This window comes from Poecilia formosa, unplaced genomic scaffold (genome assembly GCF_000485575.1).
Source record: "Poecilia formosa unplaced genomic scaffold, Poecilia_formosa-5.1.2 Scaffold364, whole genome shotgun sequence".
Classification (NCBI taxonomy): Eukaryota; Metazoa; Chordata; class Actinopteri; order Cyprinodontiformes; family Poeciliidae; genus Poecilia; species Poecilia formosa.
In genome coordinates this window covers 61,635-68,414 of record NW_006800303.1, presented here as the reverse complement: position 1 = coordinate 68,414, position 6,780 = coordinate 61,635, and the positions used below count along the sequence as shown (strand labels likewise).

The 6,780-nt window shown below is 37.8% G+C and overlaps 1 long non-coding RNA gene across 1 annotated transcript in view; it reads right to left on the bottom strand.

The window, feature by feature from the left end:
* Positions 1 to 166, bottom strand: part of LOC107833331 (uncharacterized) — a 7,333-nt gene extending 7,167 nt beyond the window's left edge. Inside the window, exon 1 of the long non-coding RNA XR_001659054.1 lies at positions 32 to 166. This is a non-coding gene — a long non-coding RNA (uncharacterized LOC107833331). The remainder of the gene's footprint in view (positions 1 to 31) is intronic.
* Positions 167 to 6,780: the final 6,614 nt, after the last annotated feature.

Genomic DNA, 6,780 nt, shown 5'->3' with positions numbered 1-6,780 from the left:
GTGTAATTTCATAAACATGTGCAGCGTCCACCTGTGCAAGCCTTCCTCGTTCCTCAGTTTGATTTATTTCTACTCTAGTCTTGACTAAATCGTCTTTTTAAGAAATATTTACAGGACAAATAAAGCCTAAGTACGGTGTATTGGTTCAAAGCAACTTTAAAAGATTTCAACAAGTGAAAGAAATTCAACCTGTCAGATGGTCCCACAGTGTTTTGGGTGAGCAGACTTCACAAACCAGTAGTTGTTGTTTTCCTTGGTGTGGTTGCTGACAGGGTGAATGTACATTACAGGGTCATATCTCCTGATGGTTTTCCCAAAACTGCCGAGACCCGACTGCGTCTTAATACATAGTAAAATCATATCTCATAAGATCATTGTTTATCTGCTGCAGCCACGTTTTGGCCTCCAGTTTTTCCTGTGTGTCCAGACGAATGTTGCATCGTTTGCAAGCCATGCTTTTTGCTAATCACACATGACAAACTCACACACGGCCTACACGCACTTTTTTCTACCTAATTCACAAAACAGTCATGGGGAAAAGAAAGTACACCCTCTTTTATTCAAAGTTTTTACCTTTGAGGAAACTCTGGCTGTACAATGAGTTCAGGCCTCAGGCTGAACTGTATCCTCTCCCTGGTTTAGCAAATAATGTCAACATTATAAGTGAAAATCAAAGTTCCTGCTTTGATTGAACAAGATTTTAAAGGGGAAGTACCTGCTACTAATCAAAGAACTCAATTGGATGATCAGAATTCTGATCTTTTGCTCAGAAGTATGACAGACTCTTAGAAAATAGGAATTTACGTCTAGTTGTTGGTCTGGGAGATACCGGTGTGAAGGGAACAGCAATAACTGTAAAGAAGCAACTGTTGTTGCCTGAGAGAGTTCATGAGGTCATTTCCAAAACGTCTATCATTTTGAAGTGAGAAATATTATTTTCAAGAGGAAAACACTTAATGTCTGGCAAAATTCCTACTGTGCTCAGAGAAATAAAAAAAATCAACAGCTTCACAAATTTAGTACAAATTTAATAACAGGTTACAGAAGAGGATTAGTGCCACTAAAAATAAAAAGTTTTTTTTTTTTTTTTTTCAAAATTCCGACATCTGAAAGTCTTAAAGAATGAGACAAAATTCTTCCTCTACAACAAACAGAAAACATCATCTGAGAGTTAATCCTCCTGAAGCGTCGAGGCTTCAAAGGAAAAGAGGGCGTGCTTTCCTTTTACTCGTGGCTTCACAAAAATGTCCTGTTTACTTCGTCCTGCTGCCTGCTTGTGTGCATTACTTGTTTTATAATTTAGCATTTTCAAACATTGCAGTGAAACAGATTTATAAGTTGTGCTTCCTAAAGAGTTTAAAGGACAAGATGGAAGGTGGAAGAGAAGAAACAACATAAAGTGGCGGATTTAGTTGAGATCGTTTTCCTGTTTACAGTCTTTTATTTACTGTCAGGATAACCTACCTGTAAGAATGTTGATCATTATCATTAACAGAGACTTTGAAGTGTAGATTAGACAAACAGGTTTATCTCAATAATTTAGAATATTATTAAAAAGTCCATTTACAAACCCTTTATTTAGATTAATTCCACACATTTTGTTTTTATATTTTCTTGTAAAATATTATAATTTTCTGCTCACTGCTGATGAAAACATAACATTTATCTGCTTAGAATATAAAAATGTTATGTAAGAAACATTAAAAGGACATTTTTAAATGTGGGCTTAATGAGTATGTTTTTATAACGTGTCTCATCAGAACACAGATACTGATTTACTGAGACAGACCTGTAAACTTTGCTTTATAACCTAATCAATCTGAGCCAGTATTCAAACATTTATCCCAAAGATTTTATATGAATATAAAACCCCAGTGTTTTACCACATCAGATCACTGGTGTGTTATTTATTTAAGGAGTTTTTTGGGTTTTTTCTCTTTCTTTTCCACCCACTAACAGCTTCCTGCTTGTTAAGAGTCTGAACTTGGCAGGGGAAGTCCATTAAAGTGTAGTTAAAAACTCCAATCCAGATGGGATTCAAAGCCAAGGCCTTCAGTTCAGTTATTTACACGGAGCAAACAGTTTAAAGGTCAGATTTGACTCCACTCAGCTCAGTGTAGTCTTTAATGTCGGGTCTGTTTTTTTTGTTTTCTTACACTCACCGCCTTGCAAAAAGTATTCATGTCTTATGAACTTTTTTTATTTTGTCACATTTGCAACAGCAAATGTCAATGTACTGTTTTAGAATTTCATTCAATAGGGCAACACAAGGTAGCACACAAATCTGAGTAAAAATAGACAGATACGTTTTACATCCTAATAAATACAAACTGAGAAGTGTTCTGTGCATTGTATTCTGATATTCATAAGTGAATTCCAGTACAAGTGATTTCCCAAAGATGACTAATAAGTACTTAACAGAGTCCATCTGTGTGTGTATTGTTCTGCAAGGTTCTGATTAAAGGGGGCTACGTCCAAAAGCATGCCACACTTTACAGATTAGAAAAAAAAGGGAGAAAGTCGTCTCAATTTTCTCTCCACTTTACAATGACTTTTGGTGGTTTATCACATCGAATACGACAAAGTCTGTGGGTGTAATGTCATAAACCATGGAGGGGCGTGAATACTTTAACAAGGCATTGCAGTAGCACCATGTGTTATTAAAGAATGACAGGAAATGCCTCAAGTTTGAATGATTGTGAAGCTACAAAAGGCCAGACTGGATTTATCTGACTGTAAAAGTTGAATCCAACATTCATTACTTTCTCTTTTATGAGCCTCAGAAGAACAATGTTTGAAAAGACAATTTTAAATGTCAAACACGGTTCAATAATGGATGCTTAAAGTTGGTCTCCAAGCTAAATATTTCATCTGAAGGAGGCAACATTTGTATTTTTATGGTGAGGTCAAATTTAAATGGGACTTTGGTGCATCACCGTTGCTTACTGTTTCAGTCTGATGATTTTATAGTCTATTTCTTTCTGGGTGGGGAGCAGTAAAAAAAACAACAACAAAAAAAACAGGAATCTATTTTCCTAATGAAGCCAGTTTCTAACAGCCTTGCATTTCTGTCTGCAAACACCATTATCCCCTTAAGAGGTGGCTGGAGTCCTGCGTGTAGTTGATTCCTCCAAATACCTGATGTTAAGTTGCCTTTAACTGCACTGACTGTCACAGGTGTTTGATGTGTTTTTTTTTTTTTGTTTTTTTTTCCAAAAGCTGCGCTTGTACAAAAAGCACACCGCTACCGGACTGAGCGTGTCGTGTGAATGCTCCATGGATGGTTGTGTTTCAGATTTGTATTCCCAAATTCCAAAATAAAGATGGACTTATTCTGGATGCTTCGTCTCTCTTTTCCCAAACCTGCTGTTTTATCATGCTGCAAGAACCTCAGAAAACTTCAGACTATTTAAGATTCCTTCTACACACAGCGATCAGAAAGATGGTTCACAGTGAACTCGTATTAAAGTTTTAGTTTTTCACCAGGAGATGAAGAGCTTGATTTTGTTAAATTTGTCGCAGAGGTTTTGCTCAATAAATTAACCATCAAAGTTGGAAAAAAAGTTACATGTTGCCACCAGAGGGCAGCATTCTCTCAGCAGAGGAGTCTTGTGCACCAAGCGTTAAACTCACAAGCTTTCCCAGTAAACTCAAATATAGAATATAAAATACATAAAACAGATTTAAAATACTGTACTGCAAGGGCAACATATGGACATAAATACAGTGTAGTTATTTAAAAAAACACACACACAATGGAGTCTAATCCAAAGGAATATGCATCTGAGTTGGCTAATTTAAAAAATAACTATCTACAGAACTTATCATTTTATTCATGTTCGATTACAGATGTTTTTCTTTAGGTTTCAAATGAGAATACCTACAGAATGAACCCGAGTCCTCTCATCGGTAATTCAGATTTTTCAGTGACTTAATCTGTGCAGCTTAAACTTGCAAACAATGTTTCATTTTTAAACATTTCCAATTAGAGGAAATGCTGAATATTTTTAATATGCTACACAAAAACAAATTCATATTTTTTTTAGTTCAAGTCTTCCTCACATGAGGACAAATAATTTAAAAAATTGACCCAAACATGTTGCTGTAGATCACATCTCTGCCACAAGGGGGAGACACAGGCTCCCCTGTGAAGAGGTAAAAACAGAGGTTTCTGTTGTTGGCTGCTTCAATCCGTCTCTTCTTGAGGTTCCTCAGTCAGAGCAGTGTTTCTCTGTTTCTATTCTCTGTTTTCTATTTTCTCTGAGAATCCCATGACACAGTGACTCACAGGAACACATGGAAAATATGAAACAAACTATGATCTCTGGGCCAAAGCTCCTCTACCAGCTCTGTTTATAGCCGATTTAAATAAACTAACCCAGTGAGAAGAAGACCTACTGAATCCCACATTTAGGCCTGAGTTGTTGGAAGCTATGCTCTTTGAAAATCTGCAGGACTTCTGACAGACCATATTAAAGTCCCGTCTGAATGTTTAACCTAAAGGTTGTGGAGTCATAGGGTGTGAATTAGATCCAGGAGAGTCACTGAGTGGAAGCAGAGCTCCACTGACTAACTTGAATGTAACATTATTCACCAGTCTGTAATATAAACTATATTTTGGCCTGTTTCTTTCTTTTTTTGGGGGGGGGCTCTTGAGTTGGTCCAGAGCCCAGACTGTGTGGAGGTGACATTAAAGCTGAATATTCTACTCTCATATTAAGAGTGAACTTTCTGCCCGGTATTTGAGGAACACTGTTGGATTTTGATGTGGTTTTCCTTGTGTGACACTATAAAAAACAACTTAAAGGGGCAGTATCATGTAAAATCAACTTTTTTTAGCTTTCCATCATGTTATAATGTTGTTCCCTTAAAATCATATCTGGAATGTTATCTTGATTCTTTCTTGCATGTTTGAGAAATCTCCCATGGCAACCATTCAGCTGTGCAAATGGACCTAGCCCCGCCTACAAGGCGCAGCTCCTCCTCTGAGCTGCAGTTTCCAAGCTTCTAAGCTTCCGCCTCACCGAGCAGCTGTCCTCAAAGACTCCCCCACTCAGCTCCTTCAGACTAGCTAGCAGATGTTAGCAAACTGCACATCTCCTGAGCTCATTACTGGAGGCACTTGTCAGTGTAACGCTGATAAAAACGTTTTTTAAGAGTTAATAAAGAAGCTGTGTATTGGTGACTTCCTGAAGCTTTCAGAAAGAGCAGGAGTTTTTAAAGTAAGCAAAAGGAGCAATAAGAGAATGACGTTGCTACAAAATACTTAGAAACTTGAAGTGTGGAGTTTCAGTCCAGACAAAATGACAACGAAGTGTTTTGTCCTGTTTTCTGGTCAGGAAAACAACACACTCCTGTGCTGGTAGCAGCCAATAACATGTCACTGCGAGAGTCAAATGAAGCATGACTCTGAAATATTTATGAGTTTTCCATACCTGCTTGATCCTGTGACTAGTGACCTGCTGCAGTCAAAGAGGTGGTGAGTGACGCAGACACTGGGACATGACTCAGACATGAACAATCACATCCCATCTGCAGTTGGTTCATGCTATACACTGCCTGTCCAAATAAACAGTCACCACCTGAATTTAACTGAGCAAACAGGTACAGGCTTCCTATTGGACAGCTACTGCATGGACAACGTCTTAAGTTATTTAATCCCAGTGGCTTCTCGTTTCTTAAACAACCATGTGGGAGGATGCATCCTGTGGTCGTAGAAAACATTTTAGCCTGTTTAAGAAGGGTCAGATCGTTAGCGTCAAGCAGAGAAAACATCTCAGGAGATTCAGAGATGAATCTTGGAGAACTGTTCAATGCAAAACACTGGTCAACAGCCAAGAAGTCTGGGGTTTCCCAACTGTTTTAGGGTCATTTTGATGAGATGAATCCAAAAATCACTTTTGGTTTTTGCTCAATCAGGTCAACTTTCTGAACTATGGAGCAACATGAGTATCAAAATGCATGACTTGTTCTGACATCTGGATCAGTTTCCTGAGAATCTGATCAATGATTGATGAGCAGGAGGAGAGATTCCATCAGAGCAGAAAAGAGACGGAGAATTTTACACAATGACGATGTAATGTTCAATTTACATGTACTATGTACTTACCCCTATTAGTGTTTATTATCCAATTTATAGGAATCACAGTTTGTAACATTTAATAAATACACTCTGTCTGAAAACCTTTTTTTTTCCTAAAAGCACTAGTGTATTTTGTCAAAAGTTAACACTATGAATGTGTTAATCTAACATAGAACGGTGTAAAGTCGAAGGTGGTCCAACAAAATATTAATATGACCTATTGGTTTTTTTCAGTAACAAATTTCTCTTTTGACCAGGTGGTGAAAGACATTCAAACAAAGCTGCATAAATCAGACCATGTAACATGTTGTTACGTTTCCCTGATGCTGATGGCCTACAGCTGCTCTCAGAAAAACATCTTCTTAAAAAGCTTTCTGCCTGTTGAACTGAGGAACCGTATGGAAGACCAAAACCAAGGAAAAGGAAATGAACTTGACATGACCAGAAGAGTTCAAATGAACCTCTTTAAGGAGGCGGAGCAAACCAAACTAAAGTCTGAAAACATCACTCTGAGGCACTACAGATCCTAAATCAATGTAAACTACAAGAACTGAATCTGTTTTCTTCAGTCTGCTTTGATTGGCCCCTTGTGTTTTCCCTCTGAAGTTCAGTCATTCTGATCACTAGTCCAGGCTGCTGCTCTGTGTTGTTATCTTGCAGTTATCACAAGGTTAAACGCTCGCAGGTTAACTTGTCTT